The sequence below is a fragment of the Pseudoliparis swirei genome, chromosome 18, assembly GCF_029220125.1.
Source record: "Pseudoliparis swirei isolate HS2019 ecotype Mariana Trench chromosome 18, NWPU_hadal_v1, whole genome shotgun sequence".
Classification (NCBI taxonomy): Eukaryota; Metazoa; Chordata; class Actinopteri; order Perciformes; family Liparidae; genus Pseudoliparis; species Pseudoliparis swirei.
Window position 1 is genome coordinate 7,570,193 of NC_079405.1, and position 26,435 is coordinate 7,596,627.

General features: G+C 43.8%; 1 protein-coding gene across 4 annotated transcripts in view; it reads right to left on the minus strand.

Moving 5' to 3' along the window:
• Positions 1 to 26,435, minus strand: part of tafa3a (TAFA chemokine like family member 3a) — a 124,651-nt gene that overhangs the window by 90,224 nt on the left and 7,992 nt on the right. The window contains exon 1 of one of the 4 annotated variants that reach the window (XM_056437789.1): positions 19,680 to 20,117. The exons of 2 other annotated variants lie outside the window; for them this stretch is intronic. The gene's annotated coding sequence lies outside the window, so the exon portion shown is untranslated. Of the gene's footprint in view, positions 1 to 19,679; positions 20,118 to 26,252; positions 26,268 to 26,435 lie in introns of those variants that run through there. One more of the 4 variants, XR_008834448.1, reaches the window with a different exon arrangement.

Here is a 26,435-nt window from a genome sequence, read left to right on the forward strand (position 1 = left end):
TTTCTCGAACTCGGTCCGTGGTTCAAACCGGTCTGCCAATTGACCAATCAGAGCTCGGTGGGAGGGATTAAAGTGGCGGCGTTTTTTTGCTACTTCATTGATAGCTGGCTGAATAATGGTCGACAGGAAAAACCTAAATCGATGCGGTTGTGTCAGTTCCCTTAAATATAAGTATTGGTTTTGATCAGTGGGAAAAACAAAAGTGATCCTTGCAACCTGCAAAAAATGATTTTGGCATCACATTAAAAGTGGCTACCGAATATAAAAGAAAACCAAATATAAAAGAAAACCAGCCACTGCAATAGTTACTGGAAGTAAGACCAACAGGGCAAACGGTAAAAACGTAAACACAGGTTTTAAACAAGCGGAAAGTTCATCCAGATTAACCAGCGTGTTATTTTAAAGGTAAAACCAAATGTAAGCGTATTTATAGTATTAGAAGTTAAAGTTGAGCCAGGAATTCTGTCTATAAGTTTACAACAGACAGTGCAGGTATTATATGTCCCTTTTTCTTTATCCCACATAGTTCGACTAACTGTCTGTTAACATTCTGCTCATGTTTCCTAAAACGTATCTATTCTTTTGGCGAGTACAGGGTTATTATAACAGATTTAAACGACGTGTCCAATAAACCATGGTTTTCCTTAGAGAGGATACACTCCCTAATCACCGACTAGAAACAAATAAACGTTGCGTTTTATAAATGTGCTTATGAACAGACCGCGGCCCCTCAGGATCCGATGCTGTGCCGTGTGCTGACGAATAGCGGGAGGAGACGGCCGAATGCATTAACCTCTATTTATCCACGGCACACTTCAGGTGCGGGTCATCTCGTGTTCAGAGATGCCGCATACGCCAAAAATGCCCGGCGGGGAGGATGAACACGAGACACGAGGGACACGTGGACTCCGGGATGAAGGAGGCGGCTTCTGTAACGTATCGCAGTTCATCAGCAGTGAGCCGGAACCCGTGCATTTCCCTCTCTTTTCAGCGGGAATGCATTCTTCTCCTCTCAGTGGTCCGGACGACGCATTCGCAAACCCTCGCCGTGCCGCAAAACGTCCAAGTCCAGGGCTCTCAAGTGTCACGCATTGAGCGTGAGACTCACGCATTTCGGTCTTAAGTCACGCACTCCCGCCACACATCGTATTTCTCACGCTGAAAAAGACTCTCGGCTATTTAATGTTTTAATGTGCCGCAGTGCGCAAACATGAGCTGGCCGCGCTGCCCTCACCGTGGAGGAATCAAGCGCTCCCCTGGAGTTCTGCTGTGAGGTGCCACTTATCAGCCAATCAAAATAAAAAAAATGGGCTACACAATAGCCAATCAGAAAAAGAAAGAAAAAACGTATCTGTTGTATCTGGGTAAGATTTAATCCAGCAACCAATGAAAATAATGAAAATAAAGCATCCTGGAATTGCGTGCGACTGACTGATATCCGAAAATTTCGTTCTGCGGGGGGGGGGGGGCTGATGGAAATGTCACTCTTGCCTGTCTTCAAAACTTGTCGAGTCTCACGATATTAATTTGGCGGATGCTTTCTCCAACCGTTAACTGTCGAGCTATCAACCGCCTCTCGTCAACCTTCTGTCTCTCCCTCACTTCTTAGAGACCCCATTTGCAGATAATAAGCCGTAGGGGTGGGGGGGGAGTGCCCTTTTTAATTATCCAGAGTATTATGCAGTTTGACTTGTTACTGAATGCTAATACATAGATCGCAGCTGTGCATATTTGCATAAGGAGGAGTATATTATCCCTCCATTTGGCCTCTGTTGCTGATGGCTTACAGATGATCTTTGCACACCTCATTTGACGGGACAATAAGAGGCGGAGGAGCTCCGCATGAGAGGCCAGTGAGCAAAAATTAACTCCAGAGATGCGATTAGGCAGTTAATGCCAGAACTCACACAGTTAACGGCATACATGAAAGATGGAATGAAAATGGGGAATTCATTTTCTATGAATAAAAGATACTGATGGGGATGATTTTATGATAGCGAGTCAAAGTCATGCATCAAACTTATATCATACTTGCATAATTCCATTCGCAGATGGATGAAGTTTCAGGACAATGCTTTAAAATCACAGTAGTTTCCTATAGTATTTTGTAATCATCCACCATTAGCAACCACATGTATGAGGAGCTTTAAGGAATATACTTCACCCACAACATTTTTTTTATGAATTACTCGCCCATGTCACCTTGAGTTGTTGAAGAAAGCTTGGGGTTTTGTTTTTCTCACAGAAAAGCAGAGTACGGGCCGATCACACCAGACCTTGTAAAAGCGCAGCCGCTTCAAAAAGGCCTCTGCAAAAGCGTGGCGGGCAAAACAAAATGGATTCAAGCCGACGTCGCGCTCTTGCCCTTGCTGTGATGTGGGATGAGGAGGAGGAAAAACGTTTTGGGTTCACGATATATATATATATATATAAAAAAGGAAAGTACGGCGAATACCACCATTTATTCCACGAATTGTGTCTCGATGACGAGCGCTTTCAGTTGGACTTTCGGCTGAGCGGGAGTCACGATGGTATTGGAGTAGTGTTTAGAATTATAAAGCTCTCAATTAAATACCGCTAATATTAGTGTCTTGTCGGAGTTTGCCATTTTCTTCGGAATTTCCCGCGGTTCATACCACACGAAAACAGGGCAGAAGTGGTTAAAGTAATAAAGCCCGCCTCTTGCTCGATCCGATTGGCTGCCTTGGCCGAGCGTGACATTGATGAGCTGTGACACTCTCGCTTTAAAGTTGAGAATATTTTAACTTGTATGCGCACCTAAAAAACGCGACGCCCGGCATTTAAAAGGCGCGCATGAAAGGCGTACCACAGGAAAACAATGGTTCCGCTAGCGACGTATTTTTTGAGGGTCGCGTCTGCTGTGATCGGCCCCAAATTTAAGTTTTCATAGGGGGGGTCAGGGGGTCACTATTTACCTCAATTCATCAAGACTGTCCTCCATCTCTTATTCTCTGTTCAGCAACGTTCTCTTCGAGAATTCAAGGGAACCCGGGCCGAGGAATTCAAATACAATTCGGGTTTTTTTTTGCTGCTGAAGTACTCCTTTAAAGGTCCACTAAAGCTTTTACAAAGAGGATGACGATGACGAGGGTCTATTTTCAAGTGTTGTCGTGTCTGACATTGAATGTACTTGCAGAGCACGAACACCGACGTTGTGCATGATTCATAAACCCAAAACATTCGTTGCAAAGCACCGACTCTCAAGGCAACAGCACCATGGGCACCAAAACACACTCGACGGCTCCAATCTGCCTCCAACTCAAATGGGATGCTTTTTCTGAGAGTCTACCTTCCGACCGCGCGCACGGCGAAACATTAATAAGGGGTTTCGGGAAATCGACAACATCCACGGTCTCACTAATTAAGTATACAGGATTTAAAATCACCCACATGTTCTAGAAGCAGTCTCCGAAACCCCACGGTGGAGAGAGTCTGAGTTTTCTCCTCTTTATTTCTGTATTTTATTCTTGGCCACGCTTAGCAGCTACTTTAGTCAGCGAATGTGGGAGACAAAAATAATTGCCTCTATTTTCCCTGAATTGATTTCCAGCACAGTTCTAAAACAGTGGTCAAGCTGGCACTCCGGCAGCCCTGTACTGCGGGCTTTCTATTTCAGCAGGCGGCAAAAGGCTCTCTTTATATATTTTCTACAGCTTGTTTACAAGGGTCAAGCATTGGAAAGTAACAGTTGAAATTACACCAAATGAACATAATGATGACACACAAAAACAACTAAATATAAATATATACGACAGGAAGTATACATTTCGGCAAGATACAACCGTATATTTTCTGACTTTCTTTTACATGCTTTATTTTCTCTTTGATAAAAGCTACATTTTTATAATCTATACAAGTACTATATCAGTTAAATGTCTGAAGTTGCTTACCCCAAATGAACATGATGACACACAAATACAAACTAAATATAAATATATACGCCAGGAAATATACATTTCGGCAAGATGTAACCGTATATTTTCTGACTTTCTTTTACATGCTTTATTTTCTCTTTGATAAAATCAAAAATGTTTATAATCTATACAAGTACTGTATGAGTTAAATGTCTTAAGTTGCTTACCCCAAATGAACATAATGATGACACAAAAAACCGAAATATAAATATATACGACAGGAAATATACATTTCGGTAAAATATAACCGTATATTTTCTGACTTTCTTTCATATGCTTTATTTTCTCTTTGATAAAAGCAAAAATGTTTATAATCTATACAAGTACTGTATGAGTTAAATGTCTTAATATTTCCACAGTGAATGTACAACACTGTAAAGTGTATGTACACATGTGTGTGCCACGCTAACAGGATGTGCTGATATTGAGTGGAAGTCAAACAAGTTATGCTTAATGATTCTTCTAAAATATTAATCTATCGACCGCTGTAGCCTTACGCGAATTACATGGAAAATACACACAAAGCACTCCAGGGACAACTTCTCTGCTCATTCATTGTAAAATATAACATCATAATGAGTCCACTTAACTCTCCGTCCTGCTGCTCAGCCAAACTCAAAAAAAGACTCAAGCAGTCACAACTATTTCAAAGAATTGAATACAGGCCTCGCACACACATCCCAGGAGGTTAAAGGTCCAACGTTATTGAACAATCGCTGCTGGAGGATCCATTGTTCGCTCACATTTACCACGTTAGCCAGACCCAGCATGCGCTTGTTGGTCACACAATGCGAGTGTTTCATTTGTGTCACTTAGCGTGCGTACTGGGTGGTGCATTCAGGCAGTGATGAACAGGTTAGATTAAACCTTTATTTTTCCCCTTTTAACAGTGCAATTATGCTCCTCTTTACCATAACCCGCACTGACATGGCCCTTTATATTCTCCGCGTTGGTTGTACCCCCTTAGACGGCGACGCTCAGCCGGTGGAACAAGCTCCACGCCTTTTCATCCTCTCCGCTCGTTTCCAATGGCGTGCATTTCCTCCGACTGAAATTCCCCCAAAATGATGAGATGACGAAGGAGATCATAACCTCCTGTTTTGCATAAAAGCTAACTGCAGTCGACTCTCTTTAATGGGCAGAGAAGACAGAAAGCAGCTCCTAATGACTTAACTCTTCATCTCGTTTTGTACTCGTTCCCCGTGGTGAATCTTCACTCTAAAGACCCCTTTGAACCTTCCATTTCCCTTCTGGTGCAGAGGAGGTAACCGCCACCCACACAGCGAGCTGGATGATGGAGAACACGAGGCTCGGCTCCACGGAAAGACAAAACAAGGGCAGAAGTTAAGAGGTAGAAGGAACAGAAGTAAAAAAGAGACGTGTATGTTGTCCACTTACAGCGGCCTTGAATCCTGCGGCCGGACCGTGAACTGGGTTTTCCTTCAGATCTAACCTCGTGTCTAACATGTTTTTTCCTCTTAGCGGGCCAGTGGGGTGAAGACACCCGATGAACCTTTTAAGAATGGCTTCATGGCATCACACTTTCGGCAAAAAAAACAAAAACATCACGCCGTCCGAGCGAGAGAGGGAGGAGACGACATGCAGGAGCGTGAGAGTGCATTAGACCTCTGGCGTCAACGGAGGCATCAATTAATGAGCAGCCTGGGAATGTGTCCATCCAGACACACGGGAGGCCGGGGCCACAGACAACTGGGGGACATGAATAATTGAGGCGTCTGTTTTAAATGTTTAAATGAATTAGGACCTAGGGAAGAGGTGTTAAGAGATGTGCAAGAGGGAGGGAGGGAGGGAGGGAGGGGCATCCAGTTTGTCTCGAATCATCAAGCAGAGAAGGGTTCAGTGTAGAGATGTTCTCATACCATTTTTTGCCTTTCCTGAACCAGATTCCGAGACCTGAACTTGCGATACCGAGTAACTATTGGAGACCAGCGCGTTAAATTTTTTTTTATATATATACATATATATATACACATATATATACATATTATATGTATATATATATGTATATATATTAGGGCTGTCAGCGTTAACGCGTTAATCTATGCGATTAATTTGGCCGCGTTAACGCACTAAAATATTTTAACGCAATTAACGCAACTTTGTTTACTTCCGGTGTTCGTTGAAGTTTTTACACTCAAACCGAGTGTCAAACCGCGGCAGTACGGTTTAACACTGTTTCCGTTTTTAAAACAATTATTTCTCCGCGAAAATAAGGAGCAGAAATCAGTTTAAACTCGTGGATGAATCAGTCGGGTTTCCTCCTGCTCCTCCTTCCTCCCGTCTCCCCCTCCGATACACAGAGGAACGGAGGGGCGACGTGTCGGGGGACGCGGCGCGGAAAGAACTCGTCACACGAAACCTTCACCGTGATTGGTCAATCCGTTTGTCTGTCAACATTTGAACACTCAGTAAATCACAAAGGACCTCCCACCTCACGGGTGAGGCTCTAGAGCAGCCTGTCAGTCAGAGAGCAGAGAACACGGCACGAGGACAATGAGCCTCATTGAATAGAGCTGAGATTGTTCTGGAATGTTTGATGTATAACACGTGGGGGTATGTGTCATATGCAAACGCCTTTAAACGGTGAATTTAATTTTTTTTGTAAAATGTAGAAAATGCCCCCAGCCTCCAGAGGGTGAACGTGACATATTTGAATGTCAGTCAGTTACCAAGGCCACTGGTTCTGCTGTTCAATGTTAAAGATGACAGGACCAATGGGGTCTCAATATACTTCTTTTTTTTTACTAATCTGATGTTTCACTGAAGAAACAATTTATCATCCACAATATTAAATACCTCGCTGGCACTTTATAGGTAGGAGCCTCTTTGAAAACAGCTCTGTGTGAAGTTTGGTCTTTAAAAAAAATGAACTTTTAACTTTTAACTTTTAATTGCGATTAATCGCAATTAATGAATTTCAAAATGTGCGATTAATTAGTTAATTTTTTTTAATCGATTGACAGCCCTAATATATACATATACATATATATATACATATATAGTTGCTAACAGATGTATCGATTTCCCCAAAACTAGATGTTCACAAGATTCCATTTGAACACATCATGATCGCGTTAATAGCTCAATACTCATTTTCACTGAGTAGAGCTCAAACGCATCATAGTGCAACCTCCGTACGTTAGCTCAGTTTTATAGCCGGGCTGTGCTGCCCGAGTTGTTATGAATCTCACTTCTTTTCTGGGCAAGACTCGCCCTGTGCAGCATTCAAGCTGCTGGATTTCAATGTGTACACGTCCTACGCCCTGACCAATGGGCTATCCTGACCCTGACCACTCAAAGTCAATGCTGGATCCGAAGCAGACGCTTCTTCCTCATCCAGCCACGCAGGGTGTTGTCTTAGCCCAAAATGAACGAGATAAGATTCATAATTAAAAGTTGCCTGCTAACAGCTTACATCGCTCTGCTCCTGCAGATGTCAACATGGAACATTGTTCACAAGGAAGCATTGTCAGGGGAAAATACACAGGTGTGTAATACTGGTTTGCCAATGTAGGTCTACCACCTGGGCAGGTGGGTACCATGTGTTGTTGTTGTTGTTGTTGTTGTTTAGCGTCGATGAGCCGTTAAATTATATGATAATGTGATATCAGATCAGTGCATTGACTGGGACTCTTCTTCAATACCCGATGCAGCAGTGGAAAAGTTCTGGCATTATCGAGAACTCGGCGTGGCTAATGGATTCAGCGTTTCTGAAACGGCGGCGTAACCTGAAGGCAACACAATGGACGTCCGGGGTTAGAAAGCGGTTCCAGACTCACGTCACTATTGGGGAGGTCTGATGACTGTCTGCGGGGCATGTTTACCCGCAGACAGCCAGTACGTGTTCCCGCTGACCAGCTGCCAAGATGTTCACCAATCTCAGTCACTCAATCAGGAGGGAAAAAGCACCACCTCGGACCAAAATCACCAGCCATCGGTCCTTTTCCTCTTTTCAGACTACTTCCCTTTCTTTGAGTCACTTCACTTTCATTGAGAGACACTTTATTTTTCCCCCAAAGGTTTTTTTTTTAATAAACATTTGTCCGGTGATGACAATCAGTTCCCGAAATGATTGTTGGGTACAAAACACCCCGGGTTCTCTCGGTGAGATGGGAGCGAATTAAATTGTGCAAGCGGCAAAGTGCGTGACGCTGCAGCGGCTGATGTGCGTGGCAGCCGGTTGTCAGCAGGACACAGTGAGTAAACAAAGCCTCGCTGATTGGCAGCCGCTCCGCTCCACGGACTCCGGCGAAGACGGCCCACATTGGACACAAAAACAGCACACTTAAGATTTCAATTCCTCCCCCCAGATGGGAGCACCACGCACATTGCTTGTGATTCGTCTCGAGCACCTGAAGCTGGGGAGTACAGAATGAACTGACGCGCTCCCAGAAGAAAAAGCAACACGCATGCTGGCTGCTCTCGGCTTGGGGAAATATCGATACGCTTAAGTGTCGAGATACCGTGTCTTCATATTGATATAAACACTTTACATTCTCTATTGTTTACATGTGTGGCAAACAAACTGGTGCTTACTCTTTTACCTAGATTTGTTTTGTTCTTTAAATTAGATTTGGAAGAAATCCCAATATATATATATATATATACATATATATAAATATAAATATAGATATATATACACAGATATATATATATGTACATATATATATACACATACATACAGTATATATACATACATATATTTATATATATATTTACACACATATTTATATATATACACATATATATATTATATATACACATATATGTATATATAGTAGGGCTGTCAATCGATTAAAAAAAATCAACTAATTAATCGCACATTTTGAAATTGCGATTAATTAATCGCGATTAATCGCGCTTAAAAGTGTTTTCCTTCTTTTTAAAGACAAAACTTCACACAGAGCTGTGTTTTCAAAGAGGCTCCTACATATACAGTGCCAGCGAGGTATTTAATATCGTGGATGATAAATTGTTTCTTCAGTGAAACATCAGATTAGTAAAAAAAAAAGAAGTATATTGAGACCCCATTGGTCCTGTCATCTTTAACACTGAACACAGCAGAACCAGTGGCCTTGGTAACTGACTGACATTCACATATGTCACGTTAACCCTCTGGAGGCTGGGGGCATTTTATACATTTTACAAAATAAATTAAATTCACCGTTTAAAGCCTTTTGCATGTGACACACCCCCACGTGTTATACATCAAACATTCCAGAACAATCTCAGCTCTGAAATAAGGCTCATTGTCCTCGCGCCGTGTTCTCTGGTTCTCTGACTGACAGGCTGCTAATGAGCCTAACCTGTGAGGTGGGAGGTCCTTTGTGATTTACTGAGTGTTCATTGGTTGTTTTTTCCCCGAAATGTTGACAGACAAACGGATTGACAAATCACGTTGAAGGTTTCGTGTGACGAGTTCTTTCCGCGCCGCGTCACCCGACACGTCGCCCCTCCGTTCCTCTGTGTATCAGAGGGGGAGACGGGAGGAAGGAGGAGCAGGAGGAAACCTGACTGATTCATCCACGAGTTAAACTGATTTCTGCTCCTTATTTTCGCGGAGAAATAATTGTTTCAAAAACGGAAACAGTGTCAAACCGTACTGCCGCGGTTTTTTAAAAAAAATTTAAAAAAATGCATTAATTGCGTTTAAATATTTTAGTGCGTTAACGCTGACAGCCCTAATATATAGACATATATATACACACACACATATATATATATACATATATACACACACATATATAGACACACATATATATATTTAAATATATACACACATATATATATATATATAAATAATATATCACCTGGCTAACATTATCACAATATATTTAATCTCCAGCCCTGTATCATGATACGCGTCGTATCGTCGGATCCATGCCGGCCCGTCCTGATCTCGCACCGGTTCCTGGAACAGGCCGGCGACCCACAAATAAACGAGATAAGAGGCGGTCGGCATCACGGCTCCTTGGATGTGGACGGCTTCCTGCGAGCTGCCAGCCGCCGCTCCTCCTCTCTCTCTTTCATTTTCTCCTTAAGTCTCACCCTGTGTCAGGCCGAAAGTCCAAAGCCCAAGAGAAATTAGTCACCCCGCACGCAGTGGAGAGGGAGTGTGTGTGTGTGTGTGTGTGTGTGTGTGTGAAGAAGGAGTGCAAGCGAGACGAAAAGAGAACAGGCACAGAGAGAGAACACAATTGTTTTCCATCCTCAGTCATATTATTCTGCTTTATATCTGAAAATTGATGCCGGTCTGAAAACAACAAAAGAAGAACATCAATCGAAGCATCAAAAAATGTGCTGCAGTAACAGCTGGGGGGGGAGGGGGGGGGCTCGCTGTCCAGTACGGATGCAGCGGTGGCCACGAGAGGAAGGACCGGCATGGATGAGAGAATCTCCCAGCGCCTCTCAGCTGAAGACGCGGTCACACACACTCACACACACACAGACTCACACACACTTACACACACTCATACAGACTCACACACACTCACACACACACACAGACTCATACAGACTCACACACACACAGACTCATACAGACTCACACAGACTCACACACACACTCACACACACACACAGACTCACACACACACACAGACTCATACAGACACACACACTCACACACACACACACAGACTCATACAGACTCACACAGACTCATAGACTCACACACACAGACTCACACACACACAGACTCATACAGACTCACACACACAGACTCACACAGACTCACACACAGACTCATACAGACACACACACACACACACACACACACTGACTCACACACACACAGACTCATACAGACTCACACACACTCACAGACTCACACAGACACACACACACTCACACACACACACAGACTCATACAGACACACACACACACACACACACTGACTCACACACACACAGACTCATACAGACTCACACACACTCACAGACTCACACAGACACACACACACAGACTCACACACACACACAGACTCATACAGACTCACACACAGACTCACACACAGACTCATACAGACTCACACACACTCACACACACACAGACTCATACACTCACACAGACTCACACACACTCACACACAGACTCATACAGACTCACACACACAGACTCACACACACACAGACTCATACACTCACACACACACACAGACTCACACACACAAACACACTCACACACAAACACACTCACACACATATACAGACTCACACACACACAGACTCATACAGACTCACACACACAGACTCACACGCTCACACACACAGACTCACACACACTCACACGGGGCTCGAGATGAAACGTCCCGTCACACCACCCGGAGGTTATTTTTTCTCTGCTTTTTTTGTGTGCGTCTGTTCGCTAAATTGTGACACTTCTTCCTCGTAGACGCTCGCATCACAGCCCCAAACTGCTCCAGTGCAACACGCATCGCGAGGCGTCTGCGCGACACCCTCGCAGGCGGCCGTAGGAACGCAGCTGCTCTCGAAATACTGACACCGCCGGTCGGCTGTTGGTGAACGCCCGTCGGCTCGGCCCAAAGACGTCGATGTTACCCGTGAACAGAGACGCCAACAGTTGGCTGTGAAGCGGAGCGGGAATCCTTCAGTCACACACTCAGGGCTGAGGCGATGGTGATTATAATGTCCGCTGACATTACAGTTTTTCTCGATTGCTTAAACACATTTTTTGAAAGCATGCCTCGTTTTCTCAAAACTCTAAACACAAATCCCAAAACCACTCACACAAAATGCAAAACCCTTTATATCTCCTGCAAAATGCAACTTTGCTTTCAAAACAGTGTTATGTCACCTCAAAAGGGTATTTTGTTTCCAAATGACAAACACAGCCCATTATATGAGTCGACATTCTGAGCATCGATTGAACACTGATGTGCTCAATGGAAAACACGATGAAATGGGAAAACACCAGTATGAAGGCCTTATCAGGAGCATTATGCCTTTTCATGTCCAGTGGTACTGTACGCTTTCTCCTGTTGTAAAATATTGTAAATGTAAAATGTTTTAACTCAAAAATTAAAACACACAAATATACAACAAAAAAGTTTCTTTCTTTGTTCTAATTGTTTCACAGAACAAACAATAGAAAATAGACCACTACAGTCAACAAAAAAAGGAAGAAAAGTGTAAATAAAAAAGGACAAACTAAATACTCCTCTGCCTCTCTGGTCTCCTCTACCTTCCATGTTTTCATCCATTCTTCTTCAAATCAGGAGGTCACCTGTGGCCCTTATATTGCTAAAGCCTTGATTCCAAATTGCACAACAGCCGTGGAAATGGAAGTGTTGCCAATTGAACAGCAGTGTGTTCTGTCTGAACACAAGGAGGTTGTGGCATTGATGAAGTGTGCAAAGTAGAGAGGATGGTGTTTAGTGTTTTGAAGAAAGTGTGGCTAACAATTGAAATCTGTGTCTAAAGCAGATAATTGTGCTTATAGTTTAGCAGAATTGGTTTAGGGAGTTGGCACATGAGTTACAGGTTGTGGTTATTGTGTTATAAATTCCAGTTTTTGTGTGTAATCAATTGAGAAAAACTGTAATAACCCAATGCCAGGGTTTGACCTGGCGGTCAACCGGACCGATATCCTGTGTATAATATCTGATGTCGTTGGCTCTGGATGTCAGACGGGACGAAGCAGACGGCTTTCCATTATCACCGGAAGTTGGGAAAACTACATATGGCTGTGTGAATGTATATGTTGAATGTAATGGTTGTAATAATCAGAGTGTGACACAACATTTTATTTGGTCCCATGTTCTCAATGTAGATGACTTGTGATTTCAAGGGAAATACTGACATTATACAAAGGGGAGTCCTTTCGCAACCCATTTTACATTCATGTGATTTTTCATCTTTTTCACTATTATTTAGTGCAATTTGGAGGAAAAAGTCAAATAAGATCATTTGTGTGCCATTTGAATATTGTTTTAGAGAATTCACCGGGCGTAGAGCTGATTATAAAAGCGCAAAGACCAAATATTAGACAACCCTGCCCACGCTGAAAGATTTTCCCAGTTTTCATCGAGGCAAAACTATATTTACACAAATTTTACAAGAGCGCACACACACACACACACACACTTGACGCACACGCTCACAATGCTAGGCCACGTCAGCTCGTCACATTGGGATGTGACTTGACAAATCACACTGCAAAAGAATAATTAACAGTGAACTGTGCTGCTTGTATAGTGGCGTGTGCACATCACTGACTGAAAGAGGAGGCGTGTGTGAGCGGATGAAAGAGGAGCGTTGAACTGCAGCTAGCCTTGAGCTAATTCCATCACGGAGGAGAGATAAAACAAGGACCCGGATTTCTGTTGCTCGTCCTCGCCGGCCACAACATCCAACCCACCTTCTATTGTTTGTGCGCTAAGAGGGACAGGAAGGGCCCATCAGAATCTGTGGCAGCTGTCTCCAATTTGGCCTCGGCTGCTGGTGATTGGCAATCAGTCAGCAGCCGAGGCCGCCCTCATAAAAGCTCTCAGGTGAGAGTGAGCAGAGGCGCAGTGTTGCGGTCTGCTCGGTGTGTGTGTGTGATACAAATTAAACATGTTGACAAACGGAACCTCTTTGGTCATGGCTGATCCTTGGTGCTTTTGGGGGAAACCCACGGGTAACGGCGTGAGAGCTGCTACAGAATCATATCGGCGTGTCACAACAGCAAACTTCCAAGTTTAAAAAGACAAAAACAGCCTAAACATGAGGCACATGCTCAGAACTTTGACATTAATTGCCAATTTCTTTGAGTCTAATTCCTTTAATTATAATCACAAAGAGATTGGCGTTCTCCGGCTCTCTCGACAAAGAAAGAACAAGCGTGGAGAATAACGGGCTCATTTTTAAACCCCTGTAATTGCAATTTTCGACTCAAATTGCAGTCTAATGATTACAGGCACGGGGTGGAGCTCGACAACAACACCGGAGAAGGAGTAGGAGACGGGGGGAAAACCATTTGCAAAAGATCGCTTAGTACCTGTAAAGAGGGAGAAAGAATCTGGCAACAGGAAATAAGAGCTCCCGTACTCCAACAGGGAACCTGGGTTGAGAAGTGGGCTTCTCACAAATCTGCAATTCCCAGACCTTTTCACTGGGCCAATGGTTAAAGGCTTGGAGAATTGAGTTCCTCGCTGCTGTGCTGCAGAACGAGTCGATGGGAATCACCCAGAGAGAAAGCTGCCGAATACAGACCGCCGCGAGAAAAAAGGAAGCGCAAATAGTTTGACGGAGGGAGAGAGAGACAGAGAGCAAAAAGGGGGTCGGTCGGAAAAAAACGCCTGAAAACCACCTCCATGGAAGAGTGGCTTCCTGAGCTCTGCTGAAGCTCTTCTGCACTCAGACCTCATTGTCCTCGGTGTCCGGCTGGAGAAATTCCCCGGACGAGTCACGTGACTCGGGATGAACGAAACACTGGGGGGCTTAGGAGGAGGGAGTCTGCTCGCATGAGTCATCCCTTCACAAGAAGAAGTAAGCCGAGAATCCAGACGGATACGATTCAAGAGAAAGAAGAATGCTTTTCCAAAGTATCGTGTTGGGATCTGAACCTGAACGCACGCCGACGGTTTGTTTGCTTACATCGGCGGTGCCAAAGTTGGGGGTCGGGATCACAACGGCGGGGGTGCGGGTGGGGGGTCAATACATGACCAATATGATAGGATATATGAAGAGACATATTTGTTATATATCCTTATTACCTTCGCATTGAAAATGCGGAAGGTTATGTTTTGATCGCCATGTATTTATTTATTTATTTGTATGCGTGTTACTCGCATGACACAAAAAGTATTAAACCGAATCGCATGCAATTTGGTGGGATGATTGGTTATAATCCGGGGACCATTTGATTAGATTTTGGGATTGATCGGGTCAAAGGTCAAGGTCAATGTCATGAAAAGGTCAACATCTTCTTGAATCGCATGACATTTGGTGTGATGATTGGTTATTATCCGGGGACCATTTGATTAGATTTTGGGATTCATCGGGTCAAAGGTCAAGGTCATGAAAAGGTCAACATCTTCTTTTTACCATAGCGCGGTCAATTTTTATCCAATTGGCATGCAACTAATGCCAACATGTTCATAATTCCTTGCCCAATCTTGTGATATGCGAAAGTATGCGCTCTACCGAGTGCCCGTTCTAGTATTTGTCATGTTTTTCTCATCACAAGAATCTTCAACTTCCACACAATATTATTAATAGTAATGTAAACGTCTGTGATTGGATGTTTATGACTGAAATGCATATTGGGAGTTGTGGTTATAGAGTAACTTATCACCCCCTGGTTTTTCTGCCATTGGTTTAATTTCCCACGTTGAGTCGCGTGATGTCACGGTGTACCCCGGGACACCGTGACATCACGCGACAGTACGATATACACTTTGATGTATACATTAATACGCTTATTAATGTGTAGTAAAACGTTCATCTCTATTGACGAGCTGTTCTCTCACGCAGTTGCTCAACCTTTGTCGTGACGGTTGTTAGGTTGTAATAGTTTATTTTGATAACATGTGCAGAGGTCCTATGCTTTAAATTAATACATATAGAAAGATATTAAAATAGAAAATATTCGGGAGGATATTGATATTGTTTTTAATGTATTATGAAGCATAGGGGTAATGTTTACTCTATGCAAATGTAAATGGCAAGAATGAATGTATGTTGCATGAGAGTGACTGTATGTTAGTATTATAGATTGACGAAGCCGGTTGAAATCCGTGAAGTGACTTACAATAATAGACGGGACTTTTATTGTGAAAATACTTGACCGGAAGTGACGTTTTGACCCGGGGTTCATGACATTCGACCCCTCATTGTTCTAGCGGGACTTTGAACCAATCACGAAGTGTTAAAGGCTGGACTCACCTGAGAGTGAGGATTGGCTGATTTTGAGTCTAAGACTCTGTGGATTAGAGATGGCGCTCTTCTTCCACTGGGACCTCGGGGGCGGAGGAGCCCGATGAAGACCACGATCGTGAGGCCTTGAATGTTTGTTTTACACTTCCTGCCATTAAATGTTGATAACTTAATTCACGTGCATCCGGAAGCCTGTTTTCCATCATTTGCGAAGTGCCCAGTTTCAGAACATCCTTATACGGTTCAGCCGAGGACATCTCACGACCATCCAAAGTGTCTTGAAGAAAAATGATCGGGACTTTTAATCCGGAAGGCCCGGTAAAGATCTTCCAACTTCAAACTATATCGCCTGGAACGCTGCACGACGTGAGCAGTTTACCCGATGCTGTCGGCACGAGATGTTCACGTGAACTCTACATGATCGAGCCCTATAGGGTCACTGTCGGACCGCCGGTCACGCACACTGAGCAAGGCAGCAGAAGGAACTGATGGAACACAATGACATCACCACACACACACACACACACACCCCTAATGAAGAACTGGCTTTTTACCAGTCAGATGTGTGAGCATGAACTGTGACTCCCTCCTCAGTGATTGTGTAAATAATTATTGTTTTTTTTATTTTATTTTTATTTTATGTTTTAATGATTTTATGAAGAGGCCAGTATTTTATCGTAACCTGTATGTTTACTGCTTTTCTATTAAGTTACCGTGTTAACCTCTTACTCCTTTAGTGAAGGCTGTGACATCTGGCCACAGGGACCAAAGCTGAAATGTAGCCTTAGCTAACGTGAACACATTTACCCATGGGTTGATTAATGTGTACGGTCCCTGTACAAATAAATAAATAAATGAAATGAAATGAAAATAATGGAGCAGTAGGAGATGCAGAAGCCTGCACACACATGCATGAAGTGCCCAAACAAATCATTCACATAAACATTTGGGAAGACACTTTCACAAACACTGGTGCACTTTGGATGTACACACACACACACACTCATACTCATCTACAAGCAAACATCCACAGCAAATCAGAATGAATAAACAATATGTGGAGTTTTGCATCACAGCCTAATGTCTGAGGAGGAAGAAAAAAAAGAGGGAAAGACAAGAAGCGCGCCGCATGGACGCGGATCCGCCCGGGCGAGTTTGGGACACTGCTGGCTTCCAGGAAACCAATTTGTTTGTTTATTGTCTTGCTGTTTTGTCGGCGGTTACAGTTCATTGCAGCCAGCCCCATCTTGGGCATGCTCCTTTAAATGGCATCTATAAAACATGGGACGCGCTCTGCTCTCCTCCTCCTCCTCCTCCGTACATCACGGAGCTGCACTCGAGCGGAAACAACGCTGCATTCCGTTCTCCGTGGCGAAGGCTTTCGAATTCCCCCTTTTAAAAAACACCCGATGGATTCGCCAACAGCGGCTCGGAGCCGGCGCTTTGAGAGGTGGAACAAACTGTGCTTTCTGAACACATTAGTCCCGCGCATCTCGGGGTGCTGGGATCGAGTGTAATCATGTCGATAGATGGTTGACTTTTTATTGTTCCACTAAGCCAAATCTGCGAGGGTGGCGGTGAATACAGAGCTCCTGAAATGATGCAACGCCCGGGACTTTATGGTTAATGCGTGGCGCTGCAGTGACACGACGCTGGGATGTCACATGTATATGCATCCCACACATATATATATATATATATATATACATAGTTTTCTGTGCAGGCATTCTTACATGGAGACATCTCGAAGGGCTGCAGTCTCGACAGGCAATCTCATTAGCTACCTCAGAGCTGATAATACATAAGTAAACAGAGTGCAACATAAAGAAAAACGGTATTGTTTTTTGTCTGATGCCTGCAAACGCGAGTCAGACTCCCGTATGATGCCCTATTGATCTGACAGAGTGAGCAGGAAGCTGGCGGAGAACACAAATACTGCCTGGGGTGGCTCCTTAAAACTAGACACAAGCCTCTTATCCGTGGTGTTCTCTTCCCCTGGAAATCACCTGGCGGCTCGTGCATATCAAGTGCTCTCCCCGAGCCGCCGTTTGTTGCAATGTCAGCGGGACGGTGGCTTTTTAAGAAGAAGGGAGCGACGGAAATCGCAAACTAATCTGCTCTAACCTCCGCATTCTGCCTGCCGAAGATCGGGACGCGGCGACGGGATGCGTACAGGTGCGGGAGCAAGTTTATTCTGAGCCTTTAGCGTCGTGACGTTATTCTTTTTATTTTTTGGGGGATTTTACAACAATCACTGCAGAGAGCACACATCCTGTCCAAGTTTCCAGGGTTACCATCAAATACAGTGGAGCTGTCACAGCGATTCCCATCTCCGGTACTCCCAAGGTGGCCTTTGCTCTGCCTGTCAGCAATACCAACCAATAACACTGCACAATAAAAACCCCTCCAGAACAACAGTGGGCCGCAGGCATCTTCAAGGGCTACTGACGGCGATCTATAAAACAATATAATGGGTTGCCTGTCAGCGAGTGTGAAAGGGAAGATCTACAACCCCTTTGACTCTCGGAGGGGACTTCAATTAATCACAGCGAGATTGTATCACCCTGCATTATGAGTGGAAGGTTATTACCGTCCTCCTGTTCGGCGGGATGAAATGCGATGATAGCACTAATTGAGGGGGAGAGAAAGAAAGAGAGAAAAAAAGGAAAAATAACAACAGGGCTTGTCAAGGGGATGAAGGGCAGATGAAAGAAGGGGGTGAACAAGGAGGTGGACCGAGATATAAAGTAAGAGAGGAAGTGGAAGGGGAGGGGTTGTGGAAAGAGAAATATGCAGTGGCGTCTCAGCATAATCATAAATGTCTACAGTCTGTGAGCAGAGCAGCGGACGGCAGACATTAGAGCTGCTTTTAGGGGCTCCACCCGTCTCCTCTCAACACAATCCAACAAGGTAACAGCATTGGACTTTTCTTAAGTCACAAACAAGCTGCTTATAGTCGGAGCTGATTTTTTTCTTCTTCTTCTTTTTTTGCATTAATATTTTTGTTGGAGTTGAGGGAAATCACACAGATGGAGCTCCAACCGCCCACTCTGTGAAGTCAACTCCAGGTCCCAAATCACTGTGGAGCGTTACTGTGGGGAGCCATGTTTCGGGGTTTTCTTTCGGGGGGGGGGGGGGGGTTACCTCCTCTACCAAGGTACAGACAATGGACTGCCATTAGATATGGAAATAGTATGCAGTGTTTTCACATGAAATAGATGGATAGATAAGAGAATGAACCAAAGAGGAAGAGTGATGCTTTCATTTGTTCATCATTCATCTTGTTCACAGTCAATCCAGCCAAGATGGAGCTTTTAGATTGTTATTCTCTGAAACCAGGATCAGATAATAACTTGGGAGCATGCTGATGGACCCACACACACACACACATTTATATATTTGGGGGGGAAATGACAAATACATATTCAGCCCAAATGAGCAGCCAGATCCCTCTATGAGAAAACGTAATGTTTGTCTAATTTAAGCAGCCGATGATGGTTTCATTCTGCCACACACACACACACACACACACACACACATATATCACATATCTCATATATATGTATCTCAGCCTACAGCTACACCTGCACGTCCCCTGAAAGTCTCTCGTCTCCAGTGGAGAGCCGGTGTCTCGCAAGTTAATAAATATTCATCCTGGTGAAAGCGATCAATAGTGGAAGCGATCCGCTTATTCGCAGGTTTGGCTGATTGGTCACACGTGCGCTATTACGGCTTTTTTTCTTTTTTAAGATTCGCAGTATGAAATTGTTTATTAAAAAAGTATAATTTCTTTACTGTCGTCAACATCTTTGACGGGAACATGTTCGGGGTTGGTCAGCCTACCTGTCGTTGTGCTGCAGTCAATTAATCCCCTGGAACGTCCCTTTTTTATTTATTCTCCATTGTCAACCACAAAAAACAGAGACCTCTTCTTCACAGAAAAGCCATTTCCGTGTCGCTTCAAGACGCCCTCGTCGACAACACATAACATTTAAAAAAAATAAAAAATAAAAATACGGTTTAATGTCAAAGCTCTCCAGGTGCACACACTCCCTCGGGTGAAAGGAGTCTAAATTGGGGCTGCTGGCTACTTGCAGGCGGCGGACTTCAAAGTCTGTAAAAGTTGCTGTTCCTCCGGTTTTCACTCACAACTTCCCCTCCGCCGGAGCGCCACAGCAGCTGGACGGCACGCCGGACTGTCACTCATAGTTTCTGGGTTCAAGCATTTTTCTTTTCTTCCTCTTTTTAATTTATTTTTTATTTTTTACAATCCTCCGTCCACGTTTGGCAACGTCTCCGCGCAGTCAGAGAAAAGGATTTGAAGTATCCGAGGGACAAGAGCGAGCAGCGGGATTCATGTCCGCGTGAGTGTGTCGGCGGCTGCTGCTGCTGCTTGGAGCTGCGCCGGTGTTTTAGCGACACCCAGCGGCGGTCTGCGGTAGTGGCGACAGGAGGGAGTACAGACGTTTATCTCACCCAGCTTTTCCACGATAATAACCGGATGATCGTGCCCCATCGAAGACAGCGGCACACTATCCACAGCTAAATGTGATTAATGGCGTCCCTGTAATTCCCAGCATTGTGTGTGGCTTTCTAGGTTAATTAAAACGTTTAATGTGATTATTTATCAATTTCCTGCTCTTGTTTTGAGGAAATGTATTGCAAAACTAACCAAAGATGCCAGTTTATGATGTGATATGATTTTGGATAAAGTGCCTAAAGCTTTTTTTGGAGGTCAGTGGGTATGCATAATAAAACGTATTAAGGGACTGTATAAAATGTATGTGGGTGTATTTTGGCACCTAACCAGCAATAGTCATAACAATTTAAATATATTAAAATAATATATTCATGACATATATAAAATAGTGAAAATACAGCCGCTGTTTATTTGTTTTATGAAGAACTGCTAAATAAGTGCTCTTACAGTCACAAAATGAGTGAGCTGCAAAGAAGTGACAGCTCTGTGCTGAGGGAATTGAGCACAGCAATATTGTCACACCATTCCATGATCATCAATCAGCATGAGGCAAAACATACCTCGATGGTGCATACAAAAATAAATAAATATGGGGTTAGGAAAAATGTGGGGTATAGTGTGAGACCCTCTCCATTAAAATATTTAGACCATACCCTCCCATCAGCAGAAATGAAAATGACAGTAATCTCTCCCTTTATTGACCACCTGTCCTCCCCTAATTTGTCTACAGTCCATTACTCAGACGGACATGCGTGTTCTGACATGCATTAGGCTCCTGACTACTCGCCATGTTTATCATAACACATCTGTTTTTCTCTGACATTCAACTTCCGCTCTCCGAAAACATTACTGCTGGTGTGCAAAGGCTTCCCCCCCCCAGTAACTGCATTATCATCTCTCCACGTCTCGAGCGGTCTCTTTCGTCTGGCCGTCCAAAAGCCAGGAACGGGTGGAATAATCAATACCAACCTTTGAGATGGCCTGTGGAGATGCGAGGCAAGCATTTGGGTTTGGATTTGATTGATTTCGGACACCCACAGAGAGTGTTATCATCATGAAGCCAAAGCCATCTACCTCATAGACACCTCTGCAAACACACGCACACGTGAGCAGAATCAAAGGGCAGAGTATACACAAATCCCCGGGGACTGAATATAAAAAGGAAATGTCAGGCTATTGTCATTGACCAGGCTGAGCTACAAATCACAGCAGATATGTGGACTACAGTCGCTTCCTAAGCTATTATTTTTATCCTATTTACGTCATTTATTGTATGAATCCCAATGAGTCATAAACTATCTTTCTTCCTCCCTCTACTTCACACACACACACACACACACACAGAGCGAGAGGAGATGACCTCATTAATCTTTAGTGCATTGTATAGACCTACCCTGTCAAACCCCTGACACTGTGGTTTGTGACACAGCTCCGCTCATTAAATCATATGACAGGATGAGGTCAGCCGTGAGGTAAGGCATCTCAAGCTGTGTGAGAGCAGATAAAGCCCGAAGTATTAGCTTCTGTGAGAGAGCTCAACAACAAATGTACGTGGCGGCTGAGGTGAGTCATGAGGTAATCCCAGTTAGTGAGCGCATGGCATCAAAATCTAACCAAATGGAGAAAAAAAGTCTCTGGTTTCGTCTTGTCGAGGCATGAGGAACACACATCCGCTGAGTTTGAGGTGTCATGCGATTCGTCATCTCACACTTTTGGGTACGTAGTTGTTGCTGGATGCAATTGCACATTTTGTCTCTGTCCCTGGTTTTTCTTTTTTTATATAGCAGTAGTATAGAAGACAAATGAAATGTTGTATTTCCACAAAACATTCTTTTTTTATAAGTTTGTCTCTATTCTTTCAAATTGATTTATCGTGCACTATATTTCATTCAGATGAAATAATTTAAAGTCGTGTTTATGTTGCAGCACTCAACCGTGTTTTTATTTCCCGTTTGAAGGTAAATGTCTACGGTATATGAATCTTTGCTCATCTATCAGGTTGGATTATGACGCATACACCATTTGTTCAGTCATGCATTTATTTAAAGATGTGTTCTATTTTGTCTTTAATCGTCTCAACCCATCATCTTTCTTAATGCCCAGTCTATTCATGAGGTTTGAGTATCTTAAAAAACTCTTCATGTATACCCCAATAACCCCCCCTCCCCCCTCCCTGTATTTCTCAAACGAATGCCGGGTCGGCTGCTTCAGGCGCCCGAATGCCAAACAGCCGGCCCTGCTCTTGTTACGGTGGGCGGCGCCTCTCCTAACACTCATCATCCCATGCTTGTCACCCTGGAAAAGAAAAAAACCTTTCACTTCGCACACAGGGAACAACACACACATCGATTGTGTTGGGGTCGGCCTAAAATAACAGCACCCTGCAGGGAGCAGCGCAAGCCCTCTGCCTGAACCCGCACTCGTGCAAGTGTGTCTGAAGACAGTGGGACGTCTACCGGAAAATTGCCAGAGGAAAAATAGGAGGCATTAATGGCCTCAGGAATGGAGCTGACCATCAATAATGCAGAGGAAGCAGGAGTTAATGCCCCCTTTAATTCAACAGGTCGGCAGACACCGAGACAGTTATTCTTCCTCAGCTGCAGATGCTCGATGAGAGGCAGCTACATCAGGCTTTATGGCTTTGTGTGCGGTTGCACCGCCAGGTCTTTTCCCCGACCTCAATCCCAATCGCGGGGCCATTAATGGGTTTTCATCAGGGGCCCGCCCATAATGGAGTTTCCAACTCCACCATCATGCGCAGATACCAGTGGGGAGCCGTGGCCACAGAGTAAGAAATAATGCCCTCACAAAGTCAGAATGTATTAACCCAATTTAGTCTGAACAGTGAGAGTGCAGACAGCTTTAATGAACAAAAGAAATTACCATATAGAAGGATCTAACACAAGTGAATAGATCTGGCATCAAGAGGAGAAAAAATGACTTTTGTCAATCGTGTTTTTCGGAATATTGTCAGCCATGAGATCATTCTCAACACATGTCAACAAAAAGATGGGGTCAAACATAATGCCAAACAGTAACTAATTCAAAGAAGTTAGGAGAAATGCACACACCCTCAACAGTGATGGATGACGTAGGTATTGGCATGTTTACCCTTATTTATATTTTTATTTGATTTTATATGATTATGTGCCTCTGTATCTTTATGTATGTGTGGTGTGCACATCTTTTATTTTTCATACGCATAACTAGAAAATGAAAAGATTTGATCACACAAAAAACGAACACTGATGGATGATTCAGATCCTTCAGGTGAGAGTACCAATTCAATAACAAGAGGGCATTCCAAATCCTACTAGTACTATAGTAGTATCAGCTAAATGTACTGACTGTAAAGTATCAAAAGTAAAAGTATCTTGTTCTGCAGAGAAATGGCCCCTGTGAGTGTGATGAAACACTGATATCATACTCCAATGCATAAGTAGCATTTGACTATTGAAGCTGGTTGAGGTAGAATTTTTAAATATTATATTTAAATTGAGGTAGTTGAGTCCATTGGTTCCCAGCTTAGAGGTCAAGTGTCCTCGGTGAGAGAATATGTGATGAAACTCCATTAAGTTTGTAAAAAAACTTTCAGTGTGCAGTTGCTTCACCTCTGCAGACCTTTTTAAAATTATGTTTCTACCCCAGAAAGCCTGAGTCCACCTGTGATTCAGTGTTGCACTAAGTTGTACACGGAAAGAGACATAAATAGACGTGTAAAGGTGGAGAAAGGAAAGCTGGAGAGAGAAGTTCAACTGCTGGTTACTTTCTCTCCCGAGCACAGCCGGCCACTCGCGGCGGTGTGAAGTGAATGCCAGATTGTTGGTTTTGGAAAGTTACAGAATAGAATAGAAGAATAGAAATATACTTTATTAATCCCCAAGGGGAAATTTGTCGAGCCAGTAGCAGCAACACAAGAATAAAAAATAAAAATAAAAATAAAATAAAAAACACAAAATATAAGAAGGGTTAGGGTGATCTGGCAAGAGGTGATCTGTTGTAGAGCCTCATAGCCGTCGGCAGGAATGTTCTCCTGTATCTGTCCTTGTGGCAGCGGAGCGTGAGGAGACGTCTGGAGAAAGTACTCCTCTGTCCCTGTAGGAGGTGGTGGAGAGGGTGGTCCGGGTTGTCCAATATGGACACAAGTTTCTTCAACGTCCTCCTCTCCACCACCTGTTCCAGGTGCTCCAGCTGGCAGCCGATGATGGAGCCAGCCTTCCTAACCAGTTTGTTAAGACGGCTGGTGTCACGGCCCGATGCTGCTCCCCAGCAGACAATGGCAAAGTGCAGCACACTGGCGACAACCGACTGGTAGAATAACTCCAGCATCTTGCTGCACACGTTGAAGGATCGAAGCTTTCTCAGGAAAAAGAGTCGACTCATCCCCTTCTTGTACACAGCGTTGATGTTGGCCTTCCAGTTCAGTCGGCTGTCGATGGAGACGCCCAGGTACTTGTACTCCTCCACCATGTCCACGTCCACTCCCAGGACACTCAGAGGTGTAGGAGCTGTCGCCTTCCTCCTGAAGTCCACCACCATCTCTCAGCTCTCATTACATCAGAAAAGTTTGTGTGGAGAAGGTTTCTGAAGCTCATGCTGGGGCCTTCAGGGGCCCCAATCAGACAGTGGCTCTTTTTAAGGGGTCCCAGGCTAATAGGGATACATACATTGTTCTGTCTTTGCTATAGATACTGTTTCATGTCAAATCTTAATCTGAAAAGAATAGTAAATAAATCTGTCAAATAAATGCAATGGAGGAGTCAAAAGATAATACCTGATAGCCTACAAAGTACATTTTTAGCACCTTTTGTCTCCCCCAAAGGTGGGAGCGTTTCCATTGTCTCTCAGCGGCTCCAGGCCTACGGCGAGCCAGCGGCACACAGCTAATGATGCTAACATCGTTATTTATGCTCACACCGCTAATTATCCTGACATCACTAATGATGCTAACAGCCCTAATGATGCTAACAGCTCTAATTATGCTAACATCGCTAATTATGCTAACATCGCTAATTATGCTAACATCACTAATTATGCTAACATCGCTAATGATGCTAACAGCGCTAATTATGCTAACATCGCTAATGATGCTAACGGCGCTAATGACGCTAACAGCGCTAACGAGGGCAAAAGTACCGACCGAACTGATATTGTTTCCCTGAGTGGGAACTGGGTTTGGGGCGCTACCCTTCAACCACGATTTTATCAGCTGTAAGCGTCCTATGAAAGCGGTCGGAGCAACAGCCATGAGCTACAGCCGGTCGCTCACATGCACGGACATTAGCATTAGCAGCCGGCCCGGCTCTGTAGACACATCACAGTTGTGCTCTGAGTACAACACGCACACACACACACACACACACACACACACACACACACACACACACACAGAGGGAGAGCGACTTCCTTCTCTGCTCAGGTAGACATGATATCTTTGCACAGACAACAGTTGGGTGCCACATTTGTTAGATATAAAATTGATTTCATAGGTTGTTTCCTTCATAGATAGTGTAACGGACTGAGGGACAAATAGATATTTTTCTTTGATGACTACAGTACCTGTGAGCCAGCAGCACACTCAAAACAAGATAGAATTCATGATGAAAACCTTGTTAAAATGAATATGTTTGCGGTGTAGAGCCGACTGCAGTACCAACACAGTGAAATATGAGCTCCGGAGTTGTTATTTTTCTTTTGTCTTGTTTTTCCTCGCCTGATGATCTACTTATCGCATGCCTTGCTGACCTCCTACCAGAGATCTGGCCCTCGTATCGTGGAAACAAATTATCCCATCATTTCACTGTTTCCCTTGGATCCGGCCTCAGCAGCCTCTGACGGAGAAGCAGAGTTTCATCCATCAAGAGAGAGATTAAATCTTCATCCGCCGCACCTGCATGTTGAGAGTACTTCATCTTTGAGAGGGGAAGTAAAAGTATTGTTTGCCCTCCATCCTTTAAAGCAAATATATTATTCAATTTAATTTCCTTTCATCACTTGTCAGTATGTAGTTGTGAGAAATAAAACAGCGGTTCTTATATTTAAAAAAGGTGATAAACATTAAATAGATGTGTTAACATACCTGCTGAACCATATAATTACGTTGTGCCTGCAAGTTTAAA